The sequence below is a fragment of the Ranitomeya variabilis genome, chromosome 1 (genome assembly GCF_051348905.1).
Source record: "Ranitomeya variabilis isolate aRanVar5 chromosome 1, aRanVar5.hap1, whole genome shotgun sequence".
In the NCBI taxonomy this organism is placed as follows: domain Eukaryota; kingdom Metazoa; phylum Chordata; class Amphibia; order Anura; family Dendrobatidae; genus Ranitomeya; species Ranitomeya variabilis.
Genome location: NC_135232.1, coordinates 876,003,736 through 876,030,298, shown reverse-complemented (window position 1 = coordinate 876,030,298; position 26,563 = coordinate 876,003,736). Strand labels below are relative to the sequence as shown.

The window sequence follows — 26,563 nt, the reverse complement described above, 5'->3', positions numbered from 1 at the left end:
CTGATGCTCCGCCGCTATGGGGGGCTATGGTACGTCTGATGGCACTGAAGGAGTTCTTCTGACCAGGTATCACAGTCACCAATACACTTCACAGTCTGGCCTCCAGGGGGAGCTAAGGGTTCTATGTATTAGGCCACTCCTCACAATCTGGCAAAACTGGGGGTTAGGCAGAAAGTTAGAAAGAAGCTGACTGGGAATCGAACAGGCAACACCCTGTGGCAGAGGGTGTTGCGGGGAGAAACTCAGGGGGGTCCCTGTCAGGGGTGGGATCCTGACAGAGGCCTAGCGAACAGAGAGAACGTTACGGGACCGCGCCTGCACGAGATAGCGGCGGTACCCCAAGAAAGGACAAGAAGCGAGGTTCATTGTGCTGAGTGAGAAACGAGATCAACGCAACAAGGAGAAATACCAGTAGGAGTCGTGCTGTAAGACGAGGCAACATCCTACTGAGGCGCGTAGCCGGTGGCCGGAACGCCGAGGAAGTACTAGGCTCCAAGCAATACTTCAAACCTACGGCAGGACAGTCAGCTATAGGCGGGCTGTCTCACACAAATCACCTACGAAGACACAGGGGGCAACAATAGGAGAGGGGCGACGCTAGGGTCCCGGAAGAACTCCGAGCCTACCCGTCATACGGGTGTGTCCTAGCCATATCATCTGGGGGACGAAGCAGAACATCATAATCGAGTTGTGAGGGAACTTCAGAAACAGACACAACAGTTGTGGGGACTATCCCGTAAGCACAGCAGGGGAGGACCACAACACACAAGCGCTAGAAGGTAGGCACAGATTTCCACCTGCAAAGGGAACTCTGGAGGTGCCATCGGACCGGCCGGACTTGCGCAGCCCGGTTAACCGTATTCCGGATTGAGGATCCTGAGACCTTCAGTAAAGAGGTAAAGAGACTGCAACCTGGTGTCCTCGTTATTTACTGCGACCTGCACCGCACCACCACAACATCATCACCATTCCCTCCACCTTTATTGTACGCCCCTCAGCAGGGTCACGGACCGGGTCTAGCCACCGTGACAACCCCAGAACAGAGACTCAGAGGCCCGGTACCGGGTACCTCTCGGCCCTGCGACAGTGGGGGCGCTACAGTTACATCACTGGATCGCTCCTGCATCGTTCTGGAGTTGCTGTGTTTGACGTCTCTACAGCGACCTAAACAGCGACGCTCCAGCGATCTAGTTTAGGTCGGCTCGTTGTCTATATCGCCGCAGCGTCGCTGAGTGTGACGGTACCTTAAAGCATGGGTTACATAATCCAATTTGGTTATAATTCAATCCCTGTCTCATGCATACTGTGTAATGCTGAACTGAAAAGAGTTTGTTTGAAATACTGTAGGCTCTTATCTTATGCTAAAAAAGTGTGTTTTTCTCTGGTCCTAGCAGTAGACAGTAGTCTGGATAGTAAGTTTACTTTCAGTTCAGCTGAAAAGACAAAGCGAACACATGCAGACATAAGAGCTCAAAAAACTCATACAAGTATATAGCAGATACAACATTTTATTGTCATATTATTCAATTATTTTGTACTGTATAGTGTGAAGCAGCAATTTTTTGGGGGGAAAAACTATATTTGCATACATCTGGATTTTATTAGTTATAGTTTACAGCTAGAAAGAATATTTTTTTATCTGCAAATGGGCAATATGCATGAATATAGCAATAATACAATGTAATGTTTTATGACGCGAAAACGATAAAAATTACGTGGTTTATTTTCATTTTTCTTTTGTTTATGATCAACCATGTTCACATACAGTATAATTCTGCAACAAAATGTATAAATTAGCTAAAACATCAAGACTTTTATAGGTCCAGTCAAAAATGAACGAACATTATACGTCTTTTATTATTGTTTTACTTAGTTTACTTTTGTTATTTCCTGTAGAAAAATATGAAAAATCTGAAAAAAAACATTCCAAAGCATTACTGTTGGATCTCACAATAATAATACATTAAAAATATTAATAAATAACCACAAATGAAACTCAAAAAATAAACGAAAACAAGTCAGTAGTCAAAATGACTACATTCAGTAGTTCTAGTGGGGGTCACGAGTTCAGTGGTTCTAGTGTTAAGACCTTATGAAGACCAGATGTTTTTGTCTTGAGGTGTAAAACCGTAAAACTCAAATTACTTAGAAATCATAGAGCATAAACCATAGAAAACAGAATACTACGTGCTTAGTGTTCTCATGACTATGAAAAGTATATTTGTATAAACTCTACTAGCTGTTTCCAGCCAGCTAACGCTCGTCACGCTCATTGCTATCTAATTAACGCTGCTGGTGATTAAACTAAAGTAAATAATGACAACATTCAATAGCGCTTACACAGGTGGTAAATTAACTTAAAATGAAGTTAATAACAATAATATCTCTTTCTGTCCTTATCAATCTGCTCAGGTGTTCGTTGTTGATAACCAATCCTACGATTTAGTCGATATTGTTGTTGTCGATCAGCTACTGCATCGTTGTCCGGATTTTCCTGCGGCCTGTGAGATGGACCTGGTGACTCTTCTTGGCTCATTTTGTTTGGGAGAATGCGGATGTAATTAAATGTACATTTACCTTGGCTGAAGTGGTTGAATTACATAGAAAGGAAGTGCTGCATGTGGAAATGTGGGGGGGCGGAGCCTCGTGTGGTAATGTGTGGGGACGGAGCCTCATGTGGTAATGTGTGGGGATGGAGCCTCGTGTGGTAATGTGGGGGGACTGGGCCTCGTGTGGTAATGTGGGGGAACGGAGCCTCGGTTGGTAATGTGTGGGGATGGAGCCTCGTGTGGTAATATGTGAGGATGGAGCCTCGTATGGTAATGTGTGGGGACGCAGCCTCGTGTGGTAATGTGTGAGGACGGAGCCTCGTGTGGTAACGTGTGGGGACAGAGCCTCGTGTGGTAACGTGTGGGGACGGAGCCTCGTGTGGTAATGTGTGGGGACGGAGCCTCGTGTGGTAATGTGTGGGGAAGGAGCCTCGTGTGGTAATGTGTGGGGACGGAGCCTTGTGTGGTAATGTGTGGGGTCGGAGCTTCGTGTGGTAATGTGGGGGGACGGAGCATCGTGTGGTAATGTGTGGGGATGGAGCCTCGTGTGGTAATGTGCGGGGATGGAGCCTCGTGTGGTAATGTGGGGGAACGTAGCCTCGTGTGGTAATGTGTGGGGATGGAGCCTCGTGTGGTAATGTGTGGGGACGGAGGCTCGTGTGGTAATGTGTGTGGACGGAGCCTCGTGTGATAATGTGTGTGGATGGAGCCTCGTGTGGTAATGTGTGGGGACTGAGCCTCATGTGTTAATGTGGGGGGACGGAGCCTCGTGTGGTAATGTGTGGGGATGGAGCCTGGTTGTAATAATTATAGGGGATAACTCAGGAGACTCTGCATGGAACAAGACAACTACAGGACACAGTTTTATAAGTGGTAAAGTCTATATTATCACACGATGATTCAAACAGGTGCAGAGAGAAACTCAAGTCCACAACACTTGGTGCAAATATCAAATGCAGCTCAGCAGTCTATAGGAAACTTCGGAGGAAAATGCAATCACGCAGAAAGTCTATGAAGCACAATTATTCTTGAGGATACTTGACACAAATAAGTCCTTGCTTAGTCCAAAACACAGATAGATATGCTTATAAGGCAGATCAAATAATATCTTAGCTCAACCAGGGGGGTCTGGGTAATAGTCTCAGGTTCTTGCAGAGCAGAAACAGCTTACATGTCCAGCAAATGCAGATGGAAGCAAACACAAGCAGCAGGAGGATTACTGGAACTGGTGTATGCAGCAGGAACTCAGAGCAGAGTAGCAGGATAACCCCACAGGTTCACAGGAGCAGGTATATAGCCAGGGAGTAACCAGAGGTCAGGAGCTGGATGCAAGGCAGAATACTCTAGCACAGACTGAAGGCTGCGGTGGAGTTTTATAGCAGGAAGACACTGCACATGAGACCAAAGACGCCATCTTGGAAAAGGGCACTAATGCACAAAAAGGTAATAAAAAATGTTCAGAGTCCTGACATTACTCCCTCCTTAGAAGCGGCCTCAGGACGATCCTGGACCAGGTTTCTCAGGGAATCTCTGATGAAAACGAGAAATCTTCTGTTGGGCATTGATGTTTTCCACAGGTTCCCAAGAGTCTTCCTCATCCGGAACCCCATGCAACCGAAAGACATTCTGTATAACCAAGTTCACTGTATCTTTAGCTGAGGGGAGGCCGGTGCATGGAACCAAATGAGCAGCTTTAGTCAGGCGATCAACTACCACCATGATTGTATTCATGCCCCCCGTTGTAGGCAGCTCCACAATAAAGTCCATTGATATAGATCCCCAAGGGCAGGACGGAACAGGTAATGGTTGTAGAAGACCCGTAGGTGCCACATGAGGAGTCTTGTAATGAGCACATACCTCGCAAGAGAGAGCATAGTCCTTGGTATCCTTCAGGCAAGTTGGCCACCAGAAGAATCGGCTCAGGAACTCTTGTGTCTTCTGTACCCCCCTGTGACCAGCCATCTTGGAGTCATGTACCAACTTGAGGATCTGCAGACGGACGACCTCAGGGACGTAGATATGTCGATCTCTGAACCACATGCCACCCTTAAAGACAAGATTAATATCCACAGGTGGGTTGGCCAGAAATACATCACCGTCATAGGCCTCCCTGCACTCCTTCCACAAGTCCTGACCGTGGATAACTCCGATGAAATTGGCATCAGATAGAATGGTCTTGGATGGGGCTCCAGGTACGGAATCCACAGCATGGATTCGGGATAAAGCATCAGCCTTACCATTACGAGAACCTGGACGGTACGAGATAACAAAGTTAAATTGATTTAAAAATAAGTTCCAATGAGCCTGATGAGGAGAAAGACATCTAGCGCATCTAAGGAACTCTAAATTGCGATGGTCAGTTAGCACTATGATCTGTTGTGCAGCTCCTTGCAGATGATACCTCCATTCTTTGAAAGCCGCAATAATAGCCAGCAATTCCTTGTCTCCCATGTCGTAATTCTTCTCTTCTGAGGTTAGTCTATGGGAAAAGAAAGCACAAGGATGTAGCAGACCCTTCTCTCCAGTTCTTTGGGAGAGAATAGCCCCCAAAGCATTATCAGAAGCGTCCACCTCCACAATGAAAGAAAGTGTTGGATCTGGGTGTATCAACAGTGGTGCTGATGTGAAACAGATCTTAAGCCGATCAAAAGCTTCTTGAGCATGTGATGACCACTTAAAGGGCTTTTCCTTCTTTGTCAAGGAAGTAATGGAATGGACAATATCAGAAAAATTTCGAATTAAGCGTCTGTAGAAATTTGCAAAACCAATAAAACGTTGGACCTCCTTAACGTTCTTGGGTACCGGCCAGTCAAGGATAGCCTGAATCTTAACAGATTCAATGTTCAGCCCCTGGGGAGAGATGATATAACCTAAGAACTGTATCTCAGAACGATGGAACTCGCATTTCTCTGGCTTAATATACAGATGGTTCTCTTTCAGACGTCTTAAAACAGTTTTGACATGTTCTTCATGTTCCTGTAGAGAGTCAGAAAAGATTAGTATATCGTCCAAATAGATCACTACAAACTGGTCCAACAAATCACTGAAAATGTCATTAGCAAGGTGTTGAAACATTGCAGGGGCTTTACAAAGCCCGAAGGGCATCACAAGAGATTTAAAGTGTCCATACCGGCATCTGAATGCTGTCTTCCACTCATCCCCTGGACGAATACGCACCAAATTATAAGCCCCACGAAGATCCAGTTTAGAGACCACATTAGCATGGCGGACTCTTTCCAGTAATTCGGGAATCGGAGGCAAAGGGTAACGGTTTCGTACGGTTACCTTTTTGAGTTCCCGATAGTCAACACAGGGTCTCAGGGTCCCATCCTTCTTCTTTACAAAAAAGATAGGTGCCCCTGCTGGTGAGGAAGAAGGACGTATGAAGCCTTTGGCCAGATTTTCATTAATATACTCCTTTAAGGCTTGAAGCTCAGGTGCCGCCAAAGGGTATACGTTACCAAAAGGAATAGCTGCTCCAGGAAGCAACTCAATGGGACAGTCATAATGCCTGTGTGGAGGAAGCTGATCTGCATTCTTCTTGTCACAGATGTCAGAGAACTCTTTATATGCTGGAGGTAAAGAAAATACCTGTACATGTGGTTCCGTAGCCGTGGACTCAGGGACAGCTTCTGTTAACGCTGAGTTGCTCCTTGTTGGAAAGATAATCTCCTTGGTTTCCCAGTTGATAATTGGGTTCTGAGAACGCAACCAAGGAAAGCCTAAAATCACAGGAAAATGAGGAGAAGAAATTAGCAAGAAAGAAAGTTGCTCCTGATGATTAGGCTCCAACATAATTTCAAGGGGTACGGTCTCCTGATCCACAGGCCCAGAGATTAAAGGTGACCCATCCACTGTTTCCATGGTAATTGGAGAGGCTCTTTGCTGAATTTCAATACCATGTTCCTTGGCAAATGCGATATCCATGAAATTGCCACCTGCACCAGAGACAATCATAGCTGCACTGGAAATCCACTGTCCTGAACACAGGATCTTAATAGGGAGAGAACAGTGAGAGTTCTTTTCCTTAAGCTCCTTGGGGGGGTGAAGTCATAGAAAGTGAATGGAATACAGCGTTTAAAGGCAGGCTACATTCAGAGATGTCAGATTCATCATCACAGTTGTCATACTCCCCTACTGCTGCTAGCACCTTGTTAGGCCGTCTAGGACACTTAGGACAATTGATCAAGAAGTGGTCAGACTGGCCGCAGTAGAAACATAGACTTTCAAGAAGGCGATGCTCCCGGCGCTCATTGATCTCGCGCCTCTGAACGGAATCAATTTGCATGGGCACCTCCTCCACTTCCCGAGATGTTTTACCTGCAGGCTCTTTGGAAGGAAGGGAAAAGTTAGAAATATGGTTATATGCAGCAAACTTCTGCCTACGCTCAGTAAGGCGAATGTCAATGCGCACACAATGCTGTATAAATGTCTCTAGCCCTTGTGGTGACTCAGAGTGAGCTAGTTCATCTTTTACAATACTAGACAGACCTCTTTTAAAAATAGGCAATTGTGCATAACTGTCCCAATTGGTATCTACCGCTAATCTCCTGAATTCAGTAGCATACTCAATAACAGAGCGTTTTGCCTGGCGTAAAGACAATAAAGCAGATTCAGCAGTTGCACGGCGATTAGGATCATCAAACATTAATGCCATAGCGGCCAAGAAATCATCCAAGTTATTTAACCGTGGGTCACGAGACTCAATCATCGGATTCGCCCAGGCGAGCGCTCGTGCGGTCAGCAGCATTATTACACACAATACTTTGGATCTATCATTAGGAAAACGGTCAGCATGCACATCAAAATATAGCATACATTGAATCACAAAGCCACAAAATTTGTCGCGATCACTATTAAATCTGAATGGGGGCAACTTAGGTGGGCTAGCTGGTGGCGGTTGCCCAGAAGGAAAAGTTGCTTGTGCAGCTATTTGCGTGCTTATGTCCTGAAAAGCCCGTCCATACTGGGACTCTATGCCAGCAAGTTTGTTTTCCTGGGCTGCCATGCGGGTGCTTAAGTCCTGCAAAGTCTGTCCAAACACTTGTTGATTGAGTTCAAAGCTTCCAAACTTCTTTTGCAGACCTTCCGCATCTTTCTGCAGTGATCTAATTATGGAAAACACCTGCTCTAGTCTGCTTTCTGCAGTCATTGTTCCAGCAGTCTCCTTTTTTTCTTTAGGCTAGAGTATCCTGTAATAATTATAGGGGATAACTCAGGAGACTCTTTGCGTGGAACAAGACAACTACAGGACACAGTTTTATAAGTGGTAAAGTCTATATTATCACACGGTGATTCAAACAGGTGCAGAGAGAAACTCAAGTCCACAACACTTGGTGCAAATATCAAATGCAGCTCAGCAGTCTATAGGAAACGTCAGAGGAAAATGCAATCACGCAGATAGTCTATGAAGCACAATTATTCTTGAGGATACTTGACACAAATACATCCTTGCTTAGTCCAAAACACAGATAGATATGCTTATAAGGCAGTTCAAATAATATCTTAGCTCAACCAGGGAGGTCTGGGTAATAGTCTCAGGTTCTTGCAGAGCAGAAACAGCTTACATGTCCAGCAAATGCAGATGAAAGCAAACACGAGCAGCAGATGAAGGAGGATTACTGGAACTGGTGTATGCAGCAGGAACTCAGAGCAGAGTAGCAGGATAACCCCACAGGTTCACAGGAGCAGGTATATAGCCAGGGAGTAACCAGAGGTCAGGAGCTGAATGCAAGGCAGAATACTCTAGCACAGACTGAAGGCTGGGGTGGAGTTTTATAGCAGGAAGACACAGTGCACATGAGACCAAAGACGCCATCTTGGAAAAGGGCAGTAATGCACAAAAAGGTAATAAAAAATGTTCAGAGTCCTGACATTACTCCTTCCTTAGAAGTGGCCTCAGGACGATCCTGGACCTGGTTTCTCAGGGAATCTCTGATGAAAACGAGAAATCTTCTGTTGGGCATTGATGTTTTCCACAGGTTCCCAAGAGTCTTCCTCAGGGGGATATCCCTGCCATCTTATCAGATATTGGAGCCGATTCCTGCGAATCCTGGAATCAACAATTTCCTCCACCACGAATTGTTCTTGCCCATCAATCACCACAGGCTGTGGAGGTGGCACAACACGTCCCTGGAAGGTATTAGGAGATACAGGCTTTAGTAAAGATACATGAAAAACTGGGTGTACCTTCATAGTCCTAGGCAGCTTCAGCCGGAAGGCCACAGAGCTCACAATACCATTGATCTTGAAAGGGCCAATGAATTTCTGTCCAAGTTTTTGTGAAGGAACGTTTAACTTCAGATTCTAAAGGTACCGTCACACTCAGCGACGCTGCAGCGATATAGACAACGAGCCGATCGCTGGAGCGTCGCTGTTTTGGTCGCTGTAGAGACGTCAAACACAGCAGCTCCAGAACAATGCAGGAGCGATCCAGTGACGTAACGGCGACTCACTTATCGTTCTCGCTGGTTGTTAGCTCCATGCAAAACATTGCTGACATCGTTGCTTTTGATGTCAAACATGACGATACACGCCGACCTGACGACAAAATAAAGTTCTGGACTTCTAGCTCTGACCAGCGCTATCACAGCAGGATCCAGATCGCTGCTGCGTGTCAAACACAACGAGATCGCTATCCAGGACGCTGCAACGTCATGGATCGTTGTCGTTCTCATTGCAAAGTTGCTGAGTGTGACGGTACCTTTAGTTGCTATCCACACGGAATCTCCGACCTTGAACATGGGTGCAGGTTCACGGAATCTATCAGCCGATCTCTTATAACGTTCTTGAGCTGTGGTCAGGGATTCCTTCAGAACCTCCAGATTTTGCCTCATCGCAGTCAGCCTTTCCTCCACTGCCGGAACCAGAGAATTAATTGGAGACCTAGGTAAGATACACGGATGATAACCCAGATTGGCAAAGAAAGGTGTAAATTTAGTGGAGGCGCTCTAAGAATTGTTATATGAAAATTCGGCTAACGGCAGCAACTCCAACCAATCATCCTGGAGATGGCTGACATAGCATCTTAAATATTGTTCCAGCGTCTGGTTGGTTTGCTCAGTCTGACCATTTGTCTGGGGATGGTAAGCGGAAGAGAGACAGACATTAATATTGAGTGCAGAGCAAAACCCCTTCCAGAATCTTGAAGTGAACTGCACTCCATGGTTAGAGATGATCTCATCCGGAACCCCATGCAACCGAAAGACATTATAACCAAGTTCACTGTATCTTTAGCTGAGGAGAGGCCGGTGCACGGAACAAAATGAGCAGCTTTAGTCAGGCGATCAACTACCACCATGATTGTTTTCATGCCCCCCGATGTAGGCAGCTCCACAATAAAGTCCATTGATATAGACCCCCAAGGGCAGGACGGAACAGGTAATGGTTGTAGAAGATAACGAGATAACAAAGTTAAATTGATTTAAAAATAAGTTCCAACGAGCCTGACGAGGAGAAAGACATCTAGCGGATCTAAGGAACTCTAAATTGCGATGGTCAGTTAGCACCATGATCTGTTGTGCAGCTCCTTGCAGATGATGCCTCCATTCTTTGAAAGCCGCAATAATAGCTCACAATACCGTTGATCTTGAAAGGGCCAATGAATTTCTGTCCAAGTTTTTGTGAAGGAACGTTTAACTTCAGATTCTTAGTTGCTAACCACACGGAATCTCCTACCTTGAACATGGGTGCAGGTTTACGGAATCTATCAGCCGATCTCTTATATTGTTCTTGAGCTGTGGTCAGGGATTCCTTCAGAACCTCCAGATTTTGCCTCATCGCAGTCAGCCTTTCCTCCACTGCCAGAACCGGAGAATTAATTGGAGACCTAGGTAAGATACACGGATGATAACCCAGATTGGCAAAGAAAGGTGTAATGACACTCGTGTGGTAATGTGTGGGGACGGAGCCTCGTGTGGTAATGTGGGGGGTGGGATTATGTGTGGTAATGTGGTGGGGGGGTGAGATTATCTGTGGTGATGTGGTGGGGGGCGGGATTATGTGTGGTGATGTGGTGGGGGGCGGGATTATGTGTGGTGATATGGTCGGGGGCGGGATTATGTGTGGTGATGTGGGGGGGCGAGATTATGTGTGGTGATGTGGTGGGGGGTGGGATTATGTGTGGTGATGTGTTTGGGGGGCAGGATTATGTGTGGTAATGTGGTGGGGGCGGGATTATGTGTTATGATGTGGTGGGGGGGCGGGATTATGTTTGGTGATGTGGGGGGGCGGGATTATGTGTGGTGATGTGGTGGGGGGGCGGGATTATGTGTGGTGATGTGGTGGGGGGGCGGATTATGTGTGGTGATGTGGTGGGGGGCGGATTATGTGTGGTGATGTGGGGGGCGAGAATATGTGTGGTGATGTGGTGGGGGGCGGGATTATGTGTGGTAATGTGGTGGGGGGCGGGATTATGTGTGGTAATGTGATGGGGGGCGGGATTGTATGTGGTAATGTGGTGAGGGCGCGATTGTGTGTGGTGATGTGGTGGGGGGCAGAGCTACTGTGCAGGGGCAGGATTAGCGAGTAATCACGATGCCTCTTATATATATAGATGTACATAAAAGCCTGGGCATACACTCACCTCAAATGTCCACATAATTTATTAAAAGTCAAATTACTGTTTCACTGTTTGATATATACCCATGACTGTGGTCACTCTAGATATCATCTTGTTGAAGGTGTTATAGCATATAGATGTTGCCAGCCACAATGTGTTTGATCATTTAATCACCCCCTGGTGTGCTGGCTCCAGCTGCCAAATTATCCCCAACCAGTGCCCACAATTCATCTCTTCCCAGCATTTGGGACTATAAATTTAGAAGCATCCCGAAGCAAAGCGTCACGAAGATAAGCGTCGTGATACAGCAGTTATTCCATGGCAGTTAGTCAGGCCAGGAGTCAGGTAACCCACACTCTGCTCTCCCTTCTATCCATGTGCTTTATTCCTACCCTCCTATGTTCTCTTGCAGTCCACATTCATCGCCCAATCCCCCCTCCATCACAAATCATATACATCAGCCCCTCTATACTTCCCTCTCCCATGTACAGCTCCCATGCACTTCTCACCTTCCTGAAAAACCTCAGCCCATCTTGCCCAAACACACTGCACAAAAAAAACTTCATACAATTCCAAAAACTACTTGCTTTTTATCTTCCTACTCCTACTGATTTCAGGGGACACCTCCCCCAACCCCAACACCTACCCTACATCACATCGAAACCTTAGTAATCTTACTAATATTATTTGCACTCCTTCATCTCCTTTTAATTGTGCCCTTTGGAATCCACGGTCTGTATGTAACAAGCTTTCGTACACAATTACTTTCTGAAAAACTCTCAATCTGTTGGCCCTCAGGGAAACCTGGATTCAGGATTCCGACACTGTCTCTCCTGCTGTCATTTCCCATGGTGGCTTACAATTCTCACATTCCCCGAGACCCACAAACAGACATGGTGGTGAAGTCGGCATACTCTTGTCCCCACAATGCACTTTCCAGGTTATCCCCCCAGCTCCATCACTCTCATTCCCTTCTTTTGAGGTCCACAACATCAGGCTCTTTTGTCCCCTCTCCCTCAGAGTAGCGGTCATATATCGGCCCCCAGGCTCACCCACCCACTTCCTGGACCATTTCTCTGCCTGGCTGCCGCACTTCATGTCCTCAGAACTCCCAACCCTTAACCTGGGAGACTTCAACATCCCCAAAAACAGCCCCACTTCTACATCTGCATCCCAGCTTCTATCACTAACCACTTCGCTCGGCCTCTCACAGCTCTCAACCTCTGAAACACACAAAGCGGTAACACCCTTGACCTGGTCTTCGTTCGGCTCTGTTCAATCTCCAACCTAGATAACTCACCGCTTCCCCTCTCTGACCACAAAATTCTCTCCTTCACACTCACAATTCCTCGCCCACCGCAGCACCCTCCTACCTACCACACATTCAGAAATCTACATGCTATCAACCCTCACACACTTTCAGACTCCCTACACTCATCATTGACCCCAATTTCCTCTTTTTCCTGTCCTGATCTGGCTGTACATCACTACAATGGCAAAAAGCACAAGCCCCTATCACAGACATTTGTGCTGATGACCTGGCCTCCCACTTTATAGAGAAAATAGATAGCATCCATCAGGAAACCCGCTCCCAGACACCAAGCACAGCAACTCCCATCCCTTCCTGCATTACCCCTGGCTCACTCTCCACATTCGATCCCATTACAGAAGAAGTCTCCAGGCTCCTCTCTTCTTCTCGTCCGACTACATGCACTACCGACCCCATTCCCTCACATCTCCTCCAGTCTCTCTCTCCAGTCGTCACAACTCACCTACAATCTTTAATCTCTCCCTCTCCTCTGGCATTTTCGCCTCCTCCTTCAAACACTATCATTACTCCATTACTAAAGAAACCCTTCCTCGACCCATCCTGCACAAACAACTACAGACCAGTCTCCAATCTCCCCTTCATCTCTAAACTCTTGGAGCGCTTGATCTACTCCTGCCTTACCCGTTACCTCTCCACTCATTCCCTCCTAGACCCTTCACAGTCTGGTTTCTGCACCCTACATGCGACAGAAACGGCACTCATCAAGGTGACCAATGACCTTCTGACAGCAAAATGTAACGGTGACCACTCTCTGATCATTCTTCTCGACCTCTCTGCAGCTTTTGCCACTTTTGATCACCCTCTCCAACTCTCTAGGCTCCAGTCACTAGGCATTAAGGACACTGCTCTCTCCTGGTTCTCCTCCTATCTTTCTGACCTCTCCTTCAGTCATCTGTTCTCTGGCTCCACTTCATCTCCTCTTCCTCTCACTGTCGGGATACCTCAGGGCTCAGTCCTTGGTGTTGTGGATTCTGTTTGTGGGCTCCCTCTGGTGGTTGCTGCTGGTACTGGGTGACTTTGGTGGGTTGCGGCCTTTGGTTTCCACCTGTCCATCAGAGGCTGGGTGTTTCCTATTTTACCTGGCCTTTCTGTCATTCCCTTGCCGGCTATCAATGTATTCAGATGTGCTCTGTTTGGTTCCTGCCTACCTGCTCCCAGATCTTTCAGGATAAGCTAAGTGCTGATTTTCAGTTGTTTGTTTTTTTGTCCAGCTTGCTTATTATGTCTCTATGCTAGCTGGTAGCTCTAGTGGACTGAGGTTCTCCCCATGTGCCATGAGTTGGCACATGGGTTCTTGTAATCTCAGGATGGTATTTTTGATTAGGGTTTTTTGCTGACCGCTCAGTCCCCTTTTGTATCTTTCTGCTTTCTAGTTTACAGCGGGCCTCAATTTGCTAAAGCTATATATATCATCTCTATGTGTGTGCCTTCCTCTCATTTCACCGTCAATACATGTGAGGGGGCAACTATATCTTTTGGGGTTCATTCCTCTGGAGGCAAGTGAGGTCTTATTTTCTCTGCAGTACTAGTTAGCTCTTAGGCTGGTGCGTGGCATCTAGAACCAACGTAGGCACGCTCCCTGGCTATCTCTAGTTGCGTTTGTCAGGCGTAGGGCAGCGGTCAGCCCAGGTTCCATCACCCTAGAGCTCGTCCGTTAATTATTTGTACTTTGTTTGTCCTGTGCTATCCCTAGCCATTGGGGATTCATGACAGTATAGCCGGCCCACAAAGTGTTAATATTTTGGGCTGAAGCAGGAGAAATAGAAGTGTTTAAGGGAATTTTTTTTTTTTTTTTCCCTTCAGAGTTTTGCTGCCTAGCCCTTAATTGCTGTCTAGCTGCTTCTTACCTCCTCTTAACCCTTGAATGGCTCTGATCTTAGCTGTTTAACATGGATGTCCAGAGTTTGGCTTCCAGCCTGAGTAATCTCGCGGCAAAAGTTCAAAACATACAGGATTTTGTTGTTCACACTCCCATGTCTGAACCTAGAATTCCTATTCCAGAGTTCTTTTCTGGAGATAGATCTACCTTCCTGAATTTCAGGAACAATTGTAAATTGTTTCTTTCTTTAAAATCTCGCTCCTCTGGAGACCCTGCTCAACAGGTCAAGATTGTAATATCTTTCCTGCGGGGCGACCCTCAGAATTGGGCATTTGCATTGGCACCAGGGGATCCTGCATTGCTCAGTGTGGATGCGTTTTTTCTGGCATTGGGATTGCTCTATGAGGAACCTAACCTGGAGATTCAGGCTGAAAAGGCTTTATTAGCCCTCTCTCAGGGGCATGATGAAGCGGAAATATATTGTCAAAAATTTCGGAAATGGTCGGTGCTTACTCAGTGGAATGAGTGCGCCCTGGCTGCAAACTTCAGAAATGGTCTTTCTGAGGCCATTAAGGATATTATGGTGGGGTTCCCTACGCCTACAGGTCTGAATGAGTCTATGGCTATGGCCATTCAGATTGATCGGCGTTTACGGGAGCGCAAACCCGTGCACCAGTTGGCGGTGTCTTCTGAACAGGCACCTGAGACTATGCAATGTGATAGAATTCAGTCCAGAAGTGAACGGCAAAATTATAGGCGGAAAAATGGATTGTGTTTTTATTGTGGTGATTCAGCTCATGTTATATCAGCATGCTCTAAACGCACAAAAAGGGTTGATAAATCTTTTGCCATTGGTACTCTGCAGCCTAAGTTCATTTTGTCTGTGACTCTGATTTTTTCACTGTCTTCCATTTCCGTCGATGCCTATGTGGATTCGGGCGCTGCCCTGAGTCTTATGGATTGGTCATTTGCTAAACGCTGCGGTTTTAGTCTGGAGCCTCTGGAAGTTCCTATTCCTCTGAAGGGAATTGACTCTACACCATTGGCTATGAATAAACCGCAGTACTGGACACAAGTGACCATGCGCATGACTCCCGTTCATCAGGAGGTGATTCGCTTCCTTGTACTGTATAATTTACATGATGTACTAGTGCTTGGTCTGCCATGGTTACAAACTCATAATCCTGTCCTGGACTGGAAAACAATGTCTGTGTTAAGCTGGGGATGTCAGGGGGTTCATGGTGATGCACCTCCGATTTCAATTGCTTCATCTACTCCTTCTGAGATCCCTGCGTTTTTGTCTGACTATAGGGATGTTTTTGAGGAGCCTAAGCTCAATTCGCTCCCTCCTCATAGAGAGTGTGACTGTGCTATAGAATTGATTCCTGGCAGTAAGTTCCCTAAGGGTCGTTTATTTAATCTGTCACTGCCAGAGCATACTGCTATGCGGAATTATATTAAGGAGTCCTTGGAAAAGGGACATATTCGTCCATCTTCGTCCCCTCTGGGAGCAGGTTTTTTTTTCGTGGCAAAAAAAGATGGTTCCCTGAGGCCTTGTATAGATTATCGCCTTTTGAATAAGATTACAGTCAAATATCAGTATCCATTGCCATTATTAACTGATTTGTTTGCTCGCATTAAGGGGGCTAGGTGGTTCACTAAGATAGATCTTCGCGGTGCGTATAATCTGGTGCGGATAAAACAGGGTGATGAGTGGAAAACCGCATTTAATACGCCTGAGGGCCATTTTGAGTATTTGGTAATGCCTTTTGGACTCTCCAATGCTCCGTCAGTCTTTCAGTCCTTTATGCACAATATTTTCCGTGAATATCTGGATAAGTTTATGATTGTGTATTTGGATGATATTTTGGTGTTTTCTGATGACTGGGAGTCTCATGTTCTACAGGTCAGGAAGGTGCTTCAGGTTCTGCGGGCCAATTCTCTGTTTGTGAAGGGCTCAAAGTGTCTCTTCGGAGTCCAGAAGATTTCTTTTTTGGGGTACATTTTTTCTCCTTCTACTATTGAGATGGATCCCGTCAAGGTTCAGGCTATTTGTGACTGGACACAACCTACATCTGTTAAGAGCCTTCAGAAGTTCTTGGGGTTTGCTAATTTTTATCGTCGGTTCATTGCTAATTTTTCCAGTATTGTTAAACCTTTGACTGATTTGACTAAAAAGGGTGCTGATGTTGCTGATTGGTCTCCTGCGGCTGTGGAGGCCTTTCAGGAACTTAAGCGCCGGTTTTCTTCTGCTCCTGTGTTGTGTCAACCAGATGTTTCACTTCCTTTTCAGGTTGAGGTTGATGCTTCCGAGATTGGAGCGGGGGCGGTTTTGTCGCAGAGAAGTTCTAATGGCTCGGTGATGAAGCCATGTGCATTCTTCTCTAGAAAATTCTCGCCCGCCGAGCGCAATTATGATGTGGGTAATCGGGAGCTTTTGGCCATGAAGTGGGCATTTGAGGAGTGGCGTCATTGGCTTGAGGGTGCTAAACATCGTGTGGTGGTCTTGACTGATCACAAGAATCTCATTTACCTTGAGTCTGCCAGGCGTTTGAATCCTAGACAGGCTCGTTGGTCGTTGTTTTTTTCTCGTTTCAATTTCGTGGTTTCATACCTGCCAGGTTCAAAGAATGTAAAGGCAGATGCTCTTTCCAGGAGTTTTGTGCCTGACTCTCCTGGAGACTCTGGGCCTACTGGTATCCTTAGGGATGGGGTAATATTGTCCGCCGTATCCCCAGACTTGCGACGTGCATTGCAGGAGTTTCAGGTGGATAAACCGGATCGTTGTCCACCAGAAAGACTGTTTGTCCCGGATGATTGGACCAGTAGAGTCATCTCCGAGGTCCATTCTTCTGTGTTGGCTGGTCATCCTGGAATATTTGGTACTAGAGACTTGGTGGCCAGGTCTTTTTGGTGGCCTTCCTTGTCTAGGGATGTGCGTACCTTTGTGCAGTCTTGTGAAGTGTGTGCTCGAGCTAAGCCTTGCTGTTCTCGGGCCAGTGGGTTGTTGTTATCCTTGCCCATCCCGAAGAGGCCTTGGACGCACATTTCCATGGATTTTATTTCTGATCTCCCGGTTTCACAGAAAATGTCCGTTATCTGGGTTGTGTGTGACCGCTTTTCTAAGATGGTTCATTTGGTGCCCTTGCCTAAGTTGCCCTCCTCCTCTGAGTTGGTCCCGTTATTTTTTCAGAACGTGGTTCGTTTGCATGGGATTCCGGAGAATATCGTTTCTGACAGGGGATCCCAGTTTGTGTCTAGATTTTGGCGGACGTTTTGTGCCAAGATGGGCATTGATTTGTCTTTTTCGTCTGCATTCCATCCTCAGACGAATGGCCAGATGGAGCGAACTAATCAGACCTTGGAAACTTATTTGAGGTGTTTTGTTTCTGCTGATCAAGATGACTGGGTTGCTTTTTTGCCACTGGCCGAATTTGCTCTTAATAATCGGGCTAGTTCTGCCACGTTGGTCTCTCCTTTTTTTTGTAATTCGGGGTTTCATCCTCGTTTTTCCTCTGGTCAGGTGGAGTCTTCGGATTGTCCTGGAGTGGACGTGGTGGTGGACAGGCTACATCAGATTTGGAATCAGGTGGTGGACAATTTGAAGTTATCTCAGGAGAAGACTCAGCAGTTTGCTAATCGCCGTCGCCGCGTGGGTCCCCGACTTCTTGTTGGGGATTTGGTGTGGTTGTCTTCTCGTTTTGTCCCTATGAAGGTCTCTTCTCCTAAGTTCAAGCCTCGGTTCATCGGTCCTTATAGGATCTCGGAGATTCTTAACCCTGTATCTTTTCGTTTGGATCTCCCAGCATCGTTTGCTATTCATAATGTGTTCCATCGGTCGTTGTTGCGGAGGTATGAGGTACCCGTTGTTCCTTCGGTTGAGCCTCCTGCTCCGGTGCTGGTGAAGGGAGAATTGGAGTATGTTGTTGAGAAGATCTTGGATTCTCGTGTTTCCAGACGCAAACTCCAGTATTTGGTTAAGTGGAAGGGTTATGGTCAGGAGGATAATTCCTGGGTGGTCGCCTCCGATGTTCATGCGACTGATTTGGTCCGCGCCTTCCATAGAGCTCACCCTGATCGCCCTGGGGGTTCTCGTGAGGGTTCGGTGACCCCTCCTCAAGGGGGGGGTACTGTTGTGGATTCTGTTTGTGGGCTCCCTCTGGTGGTTGCTGCTGGTACTGGGTGACTTTGGTGGGTTGCGGCCTTTGGTTTCCACCTGTCCATCAGAGGCTGGATGTTTCCTATTTTACCTGGCCTTTCTGTCATTCCCTTGCCGGCTATCAATGTATTCAGATGTGCTCTGTTTGGTTCCTGCCTACCTGCTCCCAGATCTTTCAGGATAAGCTAAGTGCTGATTTTCAGTTGTTTGGTTTTTTTGTCCAGCTTGGTTATTATGTCTCTATGCTAGCTGGTAGCTCTAGTGGACTGAGGTTCTCCCCATGTGCCATGAGTTGGCACATGGGTTCTTGTAATCTCAGGATGGTATTTTTGATTAGGGTTTTTTGCTGACCGCTCAGTCCCCTTTTGTATCTTTCTGCTTTCTAGTTTACAGCGGGCCTCAATTTGCTAAAGCTATATATATCATCTCTATGTGTGTGCCTTCCTCTCATTTCACCGTCAATACATGTGAGGGGGCAACTATATCTTTTGGGGTTCATTCCTCTGGAGGCAAGTGAGGTCTTATTTTCTCTGCAGTACTAGTTAGCTCTTAGGCTGGTGCGTGGCGTCTAGAACCAACGTAGGCACGCTCCCTGGCTATCTCTAGTTGCGTTTGTCAGGCGTAGGGCAGCGGTCAGCCCAGGTTCCATCACCCTAGAGCTCGTCCGTTATTTATTTGTACTTTGTTTGTCCTGTGCTATCCCTAGCCATTGGGGATTCATGACACCTTGGCCCCCTTCTCTTCTCCCTCTACACGGCCCCAGTTGTACAGACCATCAGCAGATTTGGCTTTCAGTACCATCTTTATGCTGATGACTCACAACTATACACATCATCCCCTGACCTTACTCCCGCTGTACTACAGAACGCCAGTGACTGTCTGTCCGCAGTCTCCAACATCATGTCCGCTCTCTATCTGAAACTCAACCTCTCCAAGACTGAACTTCTTCTGCTCCCGCCATCTACTAACCTCCCTAAATCTGACATTTCCCTCTCCGTGGGTGGCACCATAATAACACCTCGGCAGCAGGCGCGCTGTCTGGGTGTTATGTTTGACTCCAATCTCTTCTTTTCCACCCATATACAATCTCTTGCCCGCTCATGCTGCTAACACCTAAAGAACATCTCTAGAATCCGCCCTTTTCTCACCATGGAAACAAAAACCTTCACTGTCACCGTGATCCACTCCCGCCTGGACTACTGCAATGCTCTACTAATTGGAATCCCCCTCACTCGACTTTCCCCTCTCCAGTCTATCCTTAATGCAGCAGCCAGGGTTGTCCATCTAGTAAATCGTTACTCGGACGCGTCCGCTCTTTGCCAGTCATTACACTGGCTGCCAATTCATTACAGGATACAATTCAAAGTACTTGTTCTCACCCACAAAGCTCTCCACAGTGCGGCACCCCCTTACATCTCCTCCCTCATTTCGGTCTATCGGCCTAATCGACCTCTGCGCTCTGCAAATGACTTTCGACTAACCTCTGCACTAATCCGTACCTCCCACTCCCGACTCCAAGACTTCTCCCGTGCTGCGCCAATCCTCTGGAATGCTCTACCCTAAGATATTAGGACCATCCACAATTTACATAGTTTTAGGCGCTCCCTCAAAACACATTTGTTCAGAGCGGCCTATCATGTTCCCTAATCAAAGTCATTTTATGTTTGTGTGTGTGTAGCCCATTCACTATCTCCATCTACCCCCACCCCCTGAAGATGGCTGGACCATCATTGTAAATACATCATTGTAAATACACACCTGTACTTTGTATCTCCCCCACCTCATTGTAGATTGTAAGCTCTCACAAGCAGGGTCATCTTATTTTGCTTTAATTATTGTATTGCTAACATTATTACTTATGACTGTTGTGTTTGAAACTGTTAAGCTGTGAAGCGCTGCGGAATATGTTGGCGCTATATAAATAAAGATTATTATTATTATGGTGCTTGAACCCTCCTAGGTTCAAGCAACATATTGTAATCCGATTTCTTATATTTTATTATTCTTCTTCTTCTCCGCGTTTTCCGCAATTAATGCGGCCCAAACCGCTCGGCGCAGAGACCCCGTTCAGGCGGCGTTTCGAAGGCCTCGGTGGGGACAGGTGTGCTATGACTTTTATAGTCGATCCGATATGTAGATTTTATTTAAATCGCATTTAAAAAAAAAAAATTCCCATAGGAAATAATGGCGAACTTTCCATTACCCCCAACTTGACCTTCCAAAGATGGCAGCTATGCAAATGTATGGTGTCCATTTTAGGACATGATCATTTATCAAAGTCAAACATCAGAATAAAGTGACTGACACCCTCTCGTCCCGTGTGTGAAAAGTAAGTGCCCCCCCCCCCCGGCCCCGTGTGTGAAAAGTAAGTGCCCCCCCGGCCCCGTGTGTCAAAAGTAAGTGCCCCCCGGCCCCGTGTGTCAAAAGTAAGTGCCCCCCGGCCCCGTGTGTCAAAAGTAAGTGCCCCCCCGGCCCCGTGTGTCAAAAGTAAGTGCCCCCCGGCCCCATGTGTGAAAAGTAAGTGCCCCCCGACCCCGTGTGTGAAAAGTAAGTGCCCCCGGGCCCCGTGTGTGAAAAGTAAGTGCGCCCCCGGCCCCGTGTGCAAAAGTAAGTGCGCCCCCGGCCCGTGTGCAAAAGTAAGTGCGCCCCAGTGTGCAAAAGTAAGTGCGCCCCCGGCCCCGTGTGCAAAAGTAAGTGTGCCCCCGGCCCCGTGTGCAAAAGTAAGTGCGTCCCCGGCCCCATGTGCAAAAGTAAGTGCGCCCCCGGCCCCGTGTGCAAAAGTAAGTGTGCCCCCGGCCCCGTGTGCAAAAGTAAGTGCGCCCCCGGCCCCGTGTGCAAAAGTAAGTGCGCCCCCGGCCCCGTGTGCAAAAGTAAGTGCGCCTCCGGCCCTGTGTGCAAAAGTAAGTGCGCCCCCGGCCCCGTGTGCAAAAGTAAGTGCGCCCCCGACCCCGTGTGCAAAAGTAAGTGCGCCCCCGGCCCCGTGTGCAAAAGTAAGTGCGCCCCCGGCCCCGTGTGCAAAAGTAAGTGCGCCCCCGGCCCCGTGTGCAAAAGTAAGTGCGCCCCCGGCCCCGTGTGCAAAAGTAAGTGCGCCCCCGGCCCCGTGTGCAAAAGTAAGTGCGCCCCCGGCCCCGTGTGCAAAAGTAAGTGCGCCCCCGGCCCCGTGTGCAAAAGTAAGTGCGCCCCCGGCCCCGTGTGCAAAAGTAAGTGCGCCCCCGGCCCCGTGTGCAAAAGTAAGTGCGCCCCCGGCCCCGTGTGCAAAAGTAAGTGCGCCCCCGGCCCCGTGTGCAAAAGTAAGTGCGCCCCCGGCCCCGTGTGCAAAAGTAAGTGCGCCCCCGGCCCCGTGTGCAAAAGTAAGTGCGCCCCCGGCCCCGTGTGCAAAAGTAAGTGCGCCCCCGGCCCCGTGTGCAAAAGTAAGTGCGCCCCCGGCCCCGTGTGCAAAAGTAAGTGCGCCCCGGTCCCGGGTGTGCAAAAGTAAGTGCGCCCCGGTCCCGGGTGTGGAAAAGTAAGTGCTCCCCTGGTCCCGGGTGTGGAAAAGTAAGTGGCCCCCCTGGTCCCGTGTGTGAATAGTGCTGCTGTAAAGCTGGCAGCGCTGTTCAAGCACCATGTATTTCCTTCAGGAAATGCCCATCTAGTTATTATTATTATTATTAAATTATGTGTTTTGGATAACTGGTGTGAAAAAATATAAACTATGGTGCACACAATATTTAAGTAATATTTTGTAACATTGCTTTTCTTACTAGCTTTTTGAAAAGTGTTTGGGGCTTGTGAGGTAAATGGCCATATATACTAAAATAACGGACATTTTATATAACTTAGGATAAAAAACAATGAGCAAATAACTTGCAGTAAGTAAATAGTAATAGTACACAGAAATAACATTGAACACTATTTTGATCAAAAAGCGTAAAATCCTTCCTATCGCGACAAGATATCCCTAATCAGGATGGTCCTTTCTCTAGGGTAAAACATCTCTATGTGTCAGCAGTATTGATGAGCGAATTTGTTTGAAAAACGATCGAAAAATATAAGTTCGGCACAAATATGGCATATTCAGATTCGTGAACGGAAACACGAGCAAAATTTTATAAAAATCAGTAAAAATCGGTAACATTCGGTAAAAAGGGCGGGAAAATATTTGAGTTGCCACAAAAGTATTTTCAGCACTTTTACAATGACAATGGTAGTGTATCATGAGCGTTTTTGATGAGAGGAGGGGTTTGTAGAGCTCAGAGGTGCGGCATTCCTGTAAACTTTTTTTTTTCTAACTATGTATGTATGCATATTGCTGCTAGCCTATCGGCACAGGAAACATCCACAATGTCCTGACACCACAGCTTGTGCCATTGGCTGCTGAAATCACATGTCCATCTCCATATAAAGAGCCATCATCTTGTTTTGGTGCCATTTTTACACTGTACCAGCGCAGAGAGGCTGCTCTTGACACTAGCACTGTTAGCAGATAGATTTTAGCTTGTTAGCTAGGCTGTTGTATATCAGTCAGACAGTGTAACTAGCTAGTGTCCTGTGTGGCTGTTAAATTTACCTTCCAGCATTTTTTTTTTTGGGGGGGGAGCATTACTGAGGTCCACAGGCAAAGCCAGCAGGGCACATGTCCTACTAGTGTGTTGTGCACTGCTTCTATTGTGCTCCATGCACGATTATAGCAATCTAAATACTTTTTTTTTCACTAGCCTGCTGTATCCCACCTTTTCATTTAGTGCTGTGGTGATATGAAATTGTCTGGAGATCTAGCGCAAATTAAAAAAAATTATAATTTTTCAGTTGAAAAAAGTGAGACAGCCTGCCATATCACACTTTGTCAATTTGTTGAGTTGACATTAAGCTGTCTGCAGATCTCATGCACAGAACTTTTTTTTTTTTTCTGTTGCTAAACGTCATACAGTAGGGGACCTGACTTTAAAATAGTTTGTAGCATCTATTGTGTTATAGAGGCCTGATCCAGAGGGCACCAACAAATTCTTCTGTTCCTAGTGTCATACAGTAGGAGACCTGACTTTAAAATACTTTGTAGCATCTAGTGTGTTATAGATAGTGTTGAGCATTCCGATACCGCAAGTATCGGGTATCGGCCGATATTTGCTGTATCGGAATTCCGATACCGAGTTCCGATATTTTTGTGATATCGGAAATCGGAATCGGAAGTTCCCAGTGTATGGTTCCCAGGGTCTGGAGGAGAGGAGACTCTCCTTCAGGCCCTGGGATCCATATTCATGTAAAAAATAAAGAATTAAAATAAAAAATATGGATATACTCACCCCTCTGGCGGCCCCTGGACCTTACCGATGTAACCGGCAGCCTCCGTTCCTAAGAATGAGGAGTTTAGGACCTGCGATGACGTCGCGGCTTGTGATTGGTCGCGTGAGCGGTCACATGAGTGGTCACGCGACCAATCACAAGCCGCGACGTCATCGAAGGTCCTAAACTCCTCATTCTTAGGAACGGAGGCTGCCGGTTACATCGGTAAGGTCCAGGGGCCACCGGACGGGTGAGTATATCCATATTGTTTATTTTAATTCTTTATTTTTTACAGTAATATGGATCCCAGGGCCTGAAGGAGAGTTTCCTCTCCTTCAGACCCTGGGAACCATCCAGGATACCTTCCGATACTTGTGTCCCATTGACTTGCATTGGTATCGGGTATCGGTATCGGCGATATCCGATATTTTTTGGATATCGGCCGATACCTTCCGATACCGATACCTTTGAGTATCGGAAGGTATCGCTCAACACTAGTTATAGAGGCTTGATCCAGAGGCCACAAAAAAATTATTGTGTTCCTAACGTCAGACAGTAGGTAACATCTGATGTTCAAATTGTTTGTAGCATATCTTTTTTGTCATACAGGCCTCATCCACACTCAAATAATTCTTTCTTCTGTGGCTAACGCGATACAGCATGCCATATTTCTCCTTGGAACTTACTGCCGCTGAAATTCAGCTGTTTGCAGAGGTGGTGCAGAGTTTAAAATCAAATTTTTTACTGCTAATTCTGTGCTCCTGCCACACTATCTGAGCAACATGCCTGGGAAAATGCGAGGCCACGGTGGAAGGGGAATTAGGCAAAGTGTACGGGGGTAGGTGGTAAGGTTAGTAAAGGCACTAGTGAACCAACGTCACGTCCTATGCAAAGACATCTGGCAATTTCTGTTTCTGGACTGGCTACTCCACTACCTTTCTTTTGGCAGAAATGACAGCCGGTAATAGCTGAGTAAAGCACTTGGCTTTCACTGGCAGTCCTATAGACAATAAATGGAGAGGAGGTCAAGCCTGCTCTCTGGATACACTAGGGGTCACAGTGGTCAGACCCCTACTGATCCTTTCACTATATATGATAAGGGAACTCTATGTCCTAGAATCACAATTAATAAAGTGACTCTAAATTAGTTATTCTTGACTTCATAATCAATTATTTTATTATATATTTTTATTTAATTTTTTCTTTTTTTGTATCACTTTTTATGCTGGGGATAGTGCACTATGGGGCTGATTCATAAAAGGTTTTACGCTATAAAGGTAGTGTAAACACTTTGAAAAGTCGCTAAATTTTTGTGCATCATGGAGTTGCGCAAACTTTTAGCAACTTTTGGCATCCTCATGCCAGTGTGAGTCAGGTCTGCTGAATGGCTGGAGCTGAGTCGGGGGCGTGGCCTGCCCATCAAATTCATGAAAATTGCCCGTGCCTGGAGTAGTATTTCTGGTACAGTGCTTGGAGACGCACGCCACTTAGGAGAGGTGCCAAATTCATTACCTGGCGTGTGCCTCTTTATGAATTTGGCACCTTCTACTTCTCCAAGACTGGCATAGCGTGATTGTGCGCTAAGCCAGTCTTAATGAATCGGCCCCACTGTATCTATGCACTGTATTATGACTGATGGAGAGTGGCTTATATTATGTATTTATACAAGTGTTTTGTAGGTTGAAAATATTAACTTTAATAGATGAATATGTTTTTTACGCTGATAATAAAATATACGTATTGTTGCTGTATTTGCCTTATTCAGACGTTTGTTATTTTTTATGCACACAGAAACTGGTCTGAGATTCATCAGTTTTTTTGATCTGAGTTTCATCTATGTGTTTGTTTTTATCATCAGTGTTTCATCAGTGATTTTATTGTGCGACAAAAATAAATAGATTGCAAAGCTTTTCCTTTCCATTACAACGTTAATTATGTACAGCAACATGGATGGCACATTGATGTCATCTGTGTGCTGTCCGTGATTTTCACGGACACATAGACTTTATGAGTGATTTTCATCCATGACGCTGATAAAAAAGGGACGTTCCTCAAAAAAACATAGACATCTGAACTGCCTCATAGATTATAATGGGTATGTGTTCTATCCTTGAAAACTATGGATAGAACAAATATGTGAGAAAATACACGTCTTTTAATGAGGCCTTAGTTTGCATCTAGCGTTGCATTCACCTCTTTGTCACTAGGGGGAGCACTGTCACCTCTTTATTGACCTTGTCTAATATCAATATATTTATTTCAAATGTTTCATGCTAAATGCATTATTTGTATACTGGATGTCTCCAGTTCTGATGTGACTGTTCTGTGCAGCAACTACTATATGCTCTTAGTCCATTGTATACATTTGAGATGCACTTTCCTTCCTATTCCTCCTCCCCATTATTCCTTACTACAACTCTTATCAGGCTCCTATATAAAGTTAGGCTACTTTCACACTAGCGTCGGACGACATACGACAAATCGCGTTGTTGCGACGTACCGCCGCACAACGGGGGCAGCGGATGCTGTTTTTCAACGCATCCGCTGCCCCATTGTGAGGTGCGGGGAGGCGGGGGCGGAGTTCCGGCCGCGCATGCGCGGTCGGAAAAGGTGGGAACGACGCACCAAAAAACGTTACAAGCAACGTTTTTTGGTGGCGACGGTCTGACGCAACCGTCGCACGACGGTTGCGCCGTGTGGCAGTGCGTCGCACTGCGTCGCTAATACAAGTCTATGGAGAAAAAACGCATCCTGCAAGCACTTTTGCAGGATGCGTTTTTTCGCCAAAACGACGCATTGCGACGTGCAGTACACGACGCTAGTGTGAAAGTAGCCTAAGGCTACTTTCACACTAGCGTTAACTGCAATACGTCGCAAATGCGTCGTT

General features: G+C 46.5%; 1 long non-coding RNA gene across 2 annotated transcripts in view; it reads right to left on the bottom strand.

Moving 5' to 3' along the window:
* LOC143788297 (uncharacterized) overlaps nucleotides 1–26,563 on the bottom strand; it is a 76,232-nt gene that overhangs the window by 42,709 nt on the left and 6,960 nt on the right. The window contains exon 2 of one of the 2 annotated variants that reach the window (XR_013218599.1): nucleotides 10,227–10,377. This is a non-coding gene — a long non-coding RNA (uncharacterized LOC143788297). The other variant, XR_013218600.1, reaches the window with a different exon arrangement.